This window comes from Lutra lutra, chromosome 1 (genome assembly GCF_902655055.1).
Source record: "Lutra lutra chromosome 1, mLutLut1.2, whole genome shotgun sequence".
Classification (NCBI taxonomy): domain Eukaryota; kingdom Metazoa; phylum Chordata; class Mammalia; order Carnivora; family Mustelidae; genus Lutra; species Lutra lutra.
The window spans coordinates 89,630,498-89,641,907 of record NC_062278.1 but is presented as its reverse complement, the minus strand read 5'-3'; the positions used below and the strand labels follow the sequence as shown (position 1 = coordinate 89,641,907).

General features: G+C 33.8%; 1 long non-coding RNA gene across 1 annotated transcript; it reads right to left on the bottom strand.

Annotated features, from left to right (window-relative positions):
• Positions 1-820: 820 nt before the first annotated feature.
• On the bottom strand, positions 821-10,898 carry LOC125080579 (uncharacterized). The gene is made up of 4 exons (XR_007121420.1): positions 10,808-10,898; positions 10,585-10,695; positions 9,641-9,720; positions 821-1,026 (listed from the first exon to the last, which is right to left on the bottom strand). It is a non-coding gene; the product is annotated as an uncharacterized LOC125080579 (long non-coding RNA).
• Between the last annotated feature and the right edge of the window lie 512 nt (positions 10,899-11,410).

Genomic DNA, 11,410 nt, shown 5'->3' with positions numbered 1-11,410 from the left:
AGAAGCAGTAAACCATTGAATTTTTCAGTAAATAGATCACAATTTGACTCTTGCCATGTTTCAAAAATAGTAATTTTTTCATACACTTGTATACATACACTTTTCATACACTTGTACAGTGCTGGTGTTAAGATTAATGATATTTGTGGTGATATTCTTTAACATGAGTAAAACCAAAATTGGTTTCAATAGATGCATTCTGATTTAAATGGAAAAGTGAAAACCTGAGATTTCAGATTCAAGGGTGATGAAATACACAAAATTCAGCTGTCATATTTTATTAAATAACAATGAGGAATTTAAGAAGGCAAAATGAAGAAGAAAAACAGTAAAAAATATGAGGCAAGTGGAGCTAGAGTGGAAAAAGGACAAAGGGAAGGAGAAGAAATAAGAGAAGTAGCAGAGCCCAGCTAATGTAAAGTCACTTAGATCCACAGAAAGCCTTTCATTTAGTGTTCTGATAAAACGACAGAAGTCCAAAAGTGGAATTTGATCCAATCAGTGGCAAATCTTGTCTTCAAAAGAACATTCTGAATATTGTATCATGAATAGACTGTGAGCATAAATAGCAGATAAATGGCAGCAAGAGCCTTTAGAAAACTTTTACAATGATCAAGACTAGAGAGAAATTAAAAGATGTGGAGTTGATCTATATTAGAAATGGATGGATTCTTGGGGGCACCTGGGTGGCTAAGTATCTGCCTTCAACTCTGGTCATGATCCTGGGGTCCCGGGATGGAGCCTTCCATCAGGCACCCTGCTCAGTTGAGAGCCTGCTTCTCCTTCTCCCTCTTCCCCTTCCTCTCTCTCTACTCCTCCCTCCCCGCACTTGCGCTGTCTCTTGATTTCTCTCTTTCAAACAAATAAATATTTTTTTTAAATGGAAAGAAATGGGTGGATTATGAACACATTTTGAAGATGGAGTTAACAGGATTTGTTGATGGATTTCACGTGTGAGATTTTTTAAAAAGTATCAAAGATGACTTCAAAGATTTTGATCTGAGCAAACTGGTGATAATCTTGAACCTATATGGAAGTCAAACAACAAGAAAAAAGAAAGACAGATATCTCAAACAGTACATATATTATTCATATTGACCATATACAGTTATATTTTACATAATTTTCAAATAGTCATAGTCCAGTAAAGCAAAGTAAAAATTGGCATGATCTTGAATAAAACTTGAGGCTAAAAAGAAAGACGTTTTTGACCTAACAGGTATAAAACATCTCATTTGGTAAGAATAGTAATATGATACTAGTGTTTTACTTGACAAGTTGATATATAATATGTATTTACATACATATGCATACTAATGTAATTGATGCATACCATTGATCAAACTATAGAGTAATACTGAAAAATTACTTATGTTGTAGAAGATAATTTACATTTTGCTCAACTTATTGTGTTTGAAATGTCGATTTATAATATGTTAACTTTAACAATAAATATAAATATAGTTATAGAAACAGAGTTTAAGAGGTGTAAGAGGGGTTGATGTGAAAAAAAAAGGATCAAAGACCTAAATGAAAGTTAAAACCACAAGATATGAAACTGAAAACAAGTAACAAAAATAAATAAATAAATAAATAAGTAGGACTCAATCAAAATTTAAAACTTTTGTGCCTCAACAGAGATGATCAAGAAAGTGAAAAGACAATACACAACCTGGGAAGAAAGAACTATCACAACTCAACAATGAAAATCTGAGCAACCCAATTAATAGATGGTTAAATTATCTGAATAGATATTTTTCCAAAGAAGATTGACACATAGCCAATAAGAACATGAAAATATATTCAATATCGTTACTCATTAGGGAAATACACACCACAAAGATATACCACTTCATACCCATTGACATGGCTTTAATAAAAAAACCAATTTCAAGTGTTAGTGACAATAGAAATTGGAACACTCATACTTTTCCTGGTTAGGATTTAAAGTAATACCATTCAGTGTAGAAGACAGCTTGGCCACTCTTCAAATAGTTAAATGTAGAATTACCATATGACCTAGCAATTCTACTCTTAAGCATATATGCAAAATATTGAAAGCTTACATGTACACAAATATTTGTACATGAGTGTTGAAAATATAAATTTTTATAGTGGCCCAAAAGTGGGAAAACACAGATGACCATCAGTGATGAATGAACACAAAGTTGTATATCCTACAGCAGAACATAACTCAACCATACAAAACAATGGACTTATGATACATGTTACAATATAAATGAAGATTTAATTGCTTCATAAATGAAGTATGGAAGAAGTAAGACACAAAAGATCACATATTTATGATTTCATTTATATGAAATGTCCAGAATAGACAAATGTAGGGGGAAAGAAAGTAAATTAGTTGTTTTCATAAGTTGTAGGTAGAGGAGATACAAAGTGGCTGCTAATGGTTACTGGTTTTGTTTCATTCTATTTTTTGGATGATGAAAACATTCTGAAATTATTTTGTGGTGTTGATTGCACAATTTTGTAAATATACTGAAAACAACTAGATTTTATGCCTTGAAATGATAAATTTTATGGCATGTAAAATCTATCTATTAAAAAGAAAATTTTTAAAAATTTTGAAGTTTATGGCTTATTTTACATCTCTGAATTCTAAAAGTGAATGAAGAGATGATATATAAACTTACATATAAAAATAGAAAAGAGACAAGTTTATGGTTTAAAAAGATGGATATAACCAATAATTCTGCATTGAGAACTCATGGACCCTTCTTACTATATGGCTCTGAGAAATTCTTTTGATTCTCTGGTTTACAGTTTGACCATTAGAGGAACAATGCCTTATTCACATGATGGCTATAAGCACTGAAAATTCAGGTATGAGAAAGTTCTTCAAAAAGATATTTTGTCTGACTCATTATCGTTAATATGTGTTTAAAGTTCATTTCAACACAATATATAGCATGATCAGACCATGCTAGTTCAACCACTCCTTGAGCCAAACCTTGAGTATCTCTAAGTTTTCTTTTCACTTCAAAATTACTATGCTTCTTTAGGAGGATTCACAGTAAAATCTGAAGTCCTTCACTTGAATTCTAAAGATCATAAGTAGCTGAAATTAGCCATTTCATGGTCTTCCTCTGCATACTATTAATCATGTGGTTTTCATACTGCTCTGCTAAAAACTACTTCCGGATGTCTACCTCTAAATGGACACCACTCCCTGTTTTAAATATTTTCTTCCACACTAAAGGGGATACAAGTTACATTCCCCTAAGAATTTCTCTCACCAGGTTCTCCCTACTCACTGGAACACCAGAGTGGGACTATAGATTTCTCAACTTAACAAACATGTAGCTATAATGACCTTCTCTTTTTCTGGAACATACCATCAGTCTCTTGGAGTTTACTCAGGGCCTCACTATTGTTCCAATCTTGTTCCACTCTTTGCTTGATTTACTTTGATAAATGGAGGTATTGGGGAAGCTAGGATGGTGCTCTTTGCTGGCAACATGACTTTTTTTTAACTTCTCAAAAGTTGTGAATGCAGAATCTGGTCCAAATAATTGAATCTCTCTTTTAACCTGGATATTTAGTGCCTCTTTGCTATTAACTATGAGCCATAATCACCAGTCAAAGTCTTTTACATTATTATTATAATTATTAATATATATAATACATGCATTACATGTATGTATTATATAACATAATTTAATATATTTAACCCATTATAGATTTATAATTATTATACAATTAAATTATTATATTATTTCCTATACTGTTATACTTTTTTTTCTTCTCTATGTACTGAGTGGCTTGGGTTGACCAGCATTTATTGATATAAAAGACTTTCCACTTCAGAGAAAGGTGTTATTAATAAGCTTAGCTACTTGAACAAGCAGTTGGTGAGAACCCACTTTCCACAACAGAAGCATGTGCACTCACAATGCACCCAGAAAACATCATGTGGGGAGCTAAATGTGGGACATATTTTGGTTAGGAAGTATTAGGAAATATTTGTTAGTTTATTGGTACAGGGACTCGATGACAGAAATAAAAGAAAACTGACATTGATAAAAGAGAGTACTTGTTAAGGCAATATCCAGGTTCTTGAATGTGACTGCATTTGAAATATGTTTTTGCCCAGGTAAAACCTAGTAACCCTAAAATTAAATAAAAATTAACAGAAGAAATACATTTACATGCCAAATATACTTAATTGTTTAAGAAAAAGCAGAAAAATTCAAAGATCATTCATTGAATATCAAGCATATGGTCACTCGACAATCCTCCTTTCTGTTGCTGAACCGATATTGTAGCACAACTTTTTAGAACTCAGCTAGCAATTACTAACACTGATACTGAACAAAAATTTCTTTTTTTTAAGATTTTATTCATTTATTTGACAGAGAGAGCAGAAGTAGGCAGAGTGGGAGGTAGAAGAGAGGGAGATACAGGCTTCCCACTGGGGAGAGAGCCTGGATGGGGTTCAATCCCAGGGTACTGGAATCATGACCTGAGCCAAAGGCAGATACTTAACTGAGCCATGCAGGTGCCCCAGATACTATTTCTTAATAGATATCACAGGTATTCAATTAGTAGAAACATGTGTGTGTGTGTGTGTGTGTGTGTGTGTATACTGTATATACACACACACCATATATTTATAATTTATTATATATAATATGTATATGTATTATATATTTATTTACATAATATATATTTGTATGTTATATAATATATGTATTTCTTTAGCTCCTCAGAAAATAGATTGAACATGTTCTTTCAGTAACTTTAAGTTGCATTGACCAAGCTAAATGGTAAAAAATAGAGTTAAAAAAAAAGACAATCTATTTTATTTATTTATTTTTCTTTTTTTTTTAATTTTTTTATTTCTTTTCAGTGTAACGGTATTCATGGTTTTTGCACCACACCCAGGTGCTCCATGCAATCCATGCCCTCTCTAATACCCACCACCTGGTTCCCCCAACCTCCCACCCCCCACCCATTCAAAACCCTCGGATTGTTTTTCAGAGTCCATAGTCTCTCATGGTTCACCTCCCCTTCCAATTTTCCTCAATTCCCTTCTCCTCTCCATCTCCCCTTGTCCTCCATGCTATTTGTTATGCTCCACAAATAAGTGAAACCATATGATAATTGACTCTCTGCTTGACTTATTTCACTCAGCATAATCTCTTCCAGTCCCGTCCATGTTGCTACAAAAGTTGGGTATTCATCCTTTCTGATGGAGGCATAATACTCCATAGTGTATATGGACCACATCTTCCTTATCCATTCGTCCGTTGAAGGGCATCTTGGTTCTTTCCACAGTTTGGCGACCGTGGCCATTGCTGCTATAAACATTGGGGTACAGATGGCCCTTCTTTTCACTACATCTGTATCTTTGGGGTTAATACCCAGTAGTGCAATTGCAGGGTCATAGGGAAGCTCTATTTTTAATTTCTTGAGGAATCTCCACACTGTTCTCCAAAGTGGCTGCACCAACTTGCATTCCCACCAACTGTGTAAGAGGGTTCCCCTTTCTCTACATCCTCTCCAACACATGTTGTTTCCTGTCTTGCTAATTTTGGCCATTCTAAGTGGTGTAAGGTGGTATCTCAATGTGGTTTTAATTTGAATCTCCCTGATGGCTAGTGATGATGAACATTTTTTCATGTGTCTGATAGCCATCTGTATGTCTTCATTGGAGAAGTGTCTGTTCATATCTTCTGCCCATTTTTTTATATAATTGTCTGTTTTATGTGTGTTGAGTTTGAGGAGTTCTTTATAGATCCTGGATATCAACCTTTTGTCTGTACTGTCATTTGCAAATATCTGCTCCCATTCCGTGGGTTGCCTCTTTATTTTATTTATTTTTTTAAAGATTTATTTATTTATTTTAGAGAAAGGAGTGGGGGGAACAAGTGGAGAGAAAGAGAAGAGAAAGAAGGAGAGAGAAACTAAACAAACTCCTTGCTGAGTGCTGAGTGTGAATCTGGGCAAGCGTCTCAATCTCACAACACTGAGATCAGGGCCTGAGCCAAAACCAAGAGTCACAGGCTTAACCAACGATGCATCAGGCACCCTGACAATCTATTTTAGATGTGCATTACTTTAGGGGTATCTGGGTGTCTCTGTCAGTTAAGCAACTGCCGTAGGTTCAGGTCATAATCTCTGGGTCCTGGGATCGAGCCCTGCAGTGGGTTCCTTGCTCAGTGGGGAGCTTGCTTCTACCTCTCCCTCTGCTGTTCCCCCTGCTCTCTCTCTGTCTCATAAATCAATAAAATCTAAAAGCAAAATAAATAAAAAATAAAAAATTAAAGAAGTGAATTACCTCAATGTTTCCTATTAACTTTAGATCTAAAAATTTGAATTCTTCTTTCTGTATGTATAAACATGTGCCCCCCACACACCCATAAAACCACATGACTTTGGATAGCATATTTTGTTTTGAATTCTTGAATAGTTTACATGCCAAATTAATTGGAAAGGAAAAATGTATTATGATTTCAGAAAGAGAACGGACTTATCTTGTAAATATTATGAACTATCTAGAAATTTGCACTGATCACTATCTAAAGTATTATTTGCTATATCTTTTTTGGTTAGAATAGCTTTTATATAATTCCATTTACTACAAAATGTTTGAGTTAATGATTTAAAATAGGTAGTGTTTAAATAATAGGTGCTATATAGATAAATAATAGATAACAGAGGTTACACCTTTTCAGATAAAGGCTCAAAAATCCTTTGAATAAAGTGTATATAAAATGAATATCATGAAGTAACTGATATTTTTAACTATTTAAATGCCATTAAGAAACATCAAATATTATTAAGCAAAGTATTATGATATTTTCATGCTAAAATTATATACAAAGTAAAGCCATTCTATAATATAAAGTTGTAGTTAATTATGACTACAGGTTAATATGCTTATTAAAGTATATGTACTGAATTAGATATAAATGTCTGAATTAAATATAAAGCTAACTCTTTTTAAGAAAAGCACATAAAGATTTTTCAAATTGAAAAAAATTTAAGTATCTTTACAGAAATTATTTTACTTGGGTTCAGAAACCTTACATTTAAATTATTTTTGAAAAGTTTGCATCTTGAAAAAGTAAACCCTTAGCACTATAGCTAAAATTTATATCAAGAGTTCTGACAATTCTAGGAGAATGAAATAAAGTTAGGTGAAGATTGATTACAGCATGAGCAAGAATTAAGGTATGGGCAGGTCAAGGTAAGAATGATTGCTGATTATGCATAAGCCTAACAGCATCTTAAGAATATGGACAAAGTGTATTAAGAAAACAAGTTTTAGCTCAAGAATGACTAATATTTTTAGCCTTGGGAGTAAAGCCGATGTCTGAGTTAAAGAGACAGATTGTTAGTGCAGTTGTCAGCATAGTCATCCATCTGGAATTGTTTTTTCCCTCTTGTTTTTCAGTTTTTCTATTAAAATAATTCTCTCTTTGTTGAACAAAATGAAAAGTAATATGCAATTAACATGAATATGCTCTCAGATTATTTTTTGGCATTACAGTTGTGTCTGACATTTAAGCAAATCACCTAATTAGTCTCTGTCTAAATTCATCAACATGTAAAAGAGATTTTAAAAATTTTATATTTCTCATAACAAAATTGGTAAATTTAATGTGTTTAATGTTAAAACAATTTTATAGTATATAATCTCTATAAAATGTTTAAGCTAATTACTTAAACTTTATTTATTTTAAAGAATGTGTTTTTTTATTTTTTTATTATTTTTATTTTTTATTTTTTTAAGATTTATTTATTTGAGAGATAGAGAGTGAGACAGAGCACAGGCCAGAGGGAGAGGCAGAGGGAAAAGGAGAATCCTTGCTGAGCAGGGAGCCCAACGCAGGGCTTAAGCCCAGGACCCTGACATCATAACGCTACCTAAAGGAAAAGGTTTAACCGATCAAGCCACCCAGGTGCCCACTGTAGTCTTTATTCTAAAGGTCGTGGGGCACCAAACCTGGTGTCAGTAGAGCAGCCATTAAGGTCTGTGGGCTGTGAAGACCAGGCAGGGCTAAGCTGAAGGGTTTTGTTTTGTTTTGTTTTTAAGTACTCTTTATGCCCAAAGTAGGGCTCAAACTCATGACCCCGAGATCAAGAGTCACATGCTCTACACACTGAGCCAGCCAGGCAACCTCTCCCTTTTTTTCCCCAGTGGCTCCACAATGGTTATTGCACCACTGACGGATAATGCAATGTATATAGATTAGCTATGTATATTTATTAATTATTTTGTAAAGAATAAACTAATGGGTAAGAGCTATCTTAAGGACCCAGAAAATAGATTTTTAAAAAATGGTTACATTTTAACCACAAACATAAATAGTTGACAAAAGGTTGTTTAATTTTTTCAATATGCCATGCCTACTTTACATAATGACATATAATTCAATTCTATATTTAATCTCATGTCTTACATCTTAGCATACACCCCAACCATCCATACACACAGGTGCTAATACAAAAATCTCTTTCATAATGAAAATTTGTGACATGAAATTCTAAAGTGAGAATTCTTGCTATTTTATGATATTTATCGATTTAAGGAATGTTAATTGAAATATGCAAATTTTGAGTAATTCTGTTTGAGATCAACCCAAAAAGGGGTTTGGAAGTTATGAGGAGGAATGCAAAGTGGAAAAGTCAGCCAGACAAGGGTTTTTGTAGGTTTGTCTTTGAGGAATAAAAAGTGATATGAAATAAGCCAAAGCTTTAAAACTCCCCTTTGTCAGAGTTAAGAAGCTAGATGGAAGAGCCCACTAAGCACTTCTGCTAAGGGCTACTTCTAATATAGATGGAATTAACCCTAGCTGATTCCATGTTTGGGAAGGACAATAAAAAATATTTATGCATTAATGTACAAGAGTGAAATTTAATGCATGACATTTCTTTAAAAAGTCTTTTAGCAGGGGCACCTGGGTGACTCAGTCCGTTAAGCATCTGTCTTAAGCTCAGGTCATGATCTCATGGTCCTGGGATTGAGCCCTGCTCAGTAGTGAGTCTACTTCTCCTCTCCCTCTGCCCCTCTTCACTCAACTTGTGCTCTCACTCTCTCTCTTTCTCTCTAGTAAATAAATAAAATATTTTTTAAAAAAGTCTTTTAGATGGTCTGTGACTCCCAAAATGGAATGGAGAATGTGACAAAAGAATCTAACTGTAATCAAATGTATAAAAAAGTCTCACTGAAGGGAAATGGGGAAACAAGACGCTGACCTAAGTAACTGTGGAACTGAGTGGAGTGTATAAGACTAAAGGCAAAAGAAATTATATGTAAGTACTGTATTGTAGTTGATTAATATTTCCCATGAGAGTAAAAGTTAAAGATTATGAAATGACTATACGTATGTTTTAGAATTGAACAATAAAATAAATGTCTTGCAGATAGTGGGAGCCAGTTTTCTCATAATTAAATGGGGAAGTTATAGACCAGCAAGGAGAAGAGGCTAGAATGATCCATGTGATCATATTGGAGATATCAGTATATTTAGTATAATATAGATATAACTGATAACATACAGGGATTTTTATAGATATGCATATATACACTGGTTGGTATCTACACAGGTATTTTCCTTCTCTGAGCCCTCAGAGAGCCTAGAAGCATTCACAGTATCAAAAAGCACACCTAGCATCCATATCTTGGTTTCTATTACCATTTTTCCAATAAAAGATATCAGCACTCCTTGGTGAGACGACTGATTCCATCTTTGAGGAAGAGATAGATACAATGAGCCTGGAGCATCTTGTAGTAAAGCAAAGTCAAGTCCTCAAACAAACAAACAAGAAAAACAAAACCCCAAACCTAAAACGAAACAAAACAAAAAATCCAAGACCCAAAAAACAAAAAACCCAACCCTGCAATGGATGGAAGTGTCAATGGAACTCAAAAGATAACTGAAAAAGCTTTCAACATGAGCAACAAAATAAATAAATTAGTACTGGATTATAATCCCAAATAAATTTCCATTAGCTAATATTAATATTTAAATAAATGAATAAATAGAAAAAATACTATGCCAAATAATTTTTTTAAATTATATAGATATTCTATCCTCAAAGAGGTGGAGCTAAACTCCCCACTCCTCAAGTGTGGCCCGCACATAATGACATCCTTCCAAATAGCTGAATATGCACAAGGACAACAAGAGACTAACCTTACAGAACTAAAACTGAAAAATGTCACTTTAGCCAAGTGGTCAAGGTTAACAGCAGCAGTAATGAATATCATTTTGGTAATATATATTATGTGATAAGAGATGCACTTAGCTTCTGTAGTCTTCTTGTCTAAAAAACATAAACTCAGGACACCTGGGTGGCTCAGTGGGTTAAAGCCTCTGCCTTCGGCTCAGGTCATGATCTCAGGGTCCTGGGATTGAGCCCCGCATCGGGATCTCTGCTCAGCAGGGAGCCTGCATCCTCCTCTCTCTCTACCTGCCTCTCTACCTACTTGTGATCTCCATCTGTCAAATAAATAAATAAAATTAAATAAATAAATAAAACACATAAACTCAAGTTAATACTTGAAAAAGTATCAGACAAACATCAACTGAGAGACATTCCACAAAATACCTGAGCAGTGCTCCTCAAAACTGTCAAGGTCATCAATAACAACAGAATTTCTGAGAAATTGCCAAAGCCAGAAAGAGACTAAGGAGATATGATGACTTAATGTAATGCATCCTGGAAGAGATGTTACAACAGAAAAATTAACACTAAGGCAGTATGAATAAAATGTGGATTTTTATTAATCATAAAGTACCAATATTGATTCATTGTGAGAAATATATCTTACCACAGTATGATGTTACTCGTTTAGGAAAATTGGGTATGGAATATGAGGAACTTTTGTCCTCACAACTTTCCTCTAAATCTAAAACTATTCTAAAAGAAAAAAAAAAAAATTTAAATATATCGGAGAGAGGTGGAGGTGGAGAAGAATGGCATTGATATTTCTCAACAACATAAATATTATATGAGAGAACCACTTATTTGACAAAGCAATTCTAGCTATATCCACCCTTACCTTTCATAGCATCTCAGTATTGGACTTGAACATACACACACGTCAGTTTCTGTTGCAAGGAGCATGGTAACTAAAATGACTCCTGTTACTTGAAACTGAATTAAAACACATCTCTTTACCACCCCAAGCAAAACAAAACAATACAGAAAGACCAAAACAAACAAACAAATAAGCAAACAAACATACTTTGAGAGTCAGGTGGTATCCTATTGAAAAGCTCTCTGGACCAATTTCTTTAATTGTGAATCTGTTCATTATTTCCTGATAGAATGATGACTCTTTTATGTTTACTTTGAAAATGATTCTAGACAGAAAGGAGCATTGTGGGTATAATATTCTGTGAAGACGTAAAAGCTGAGTTTAGGTAAAGAT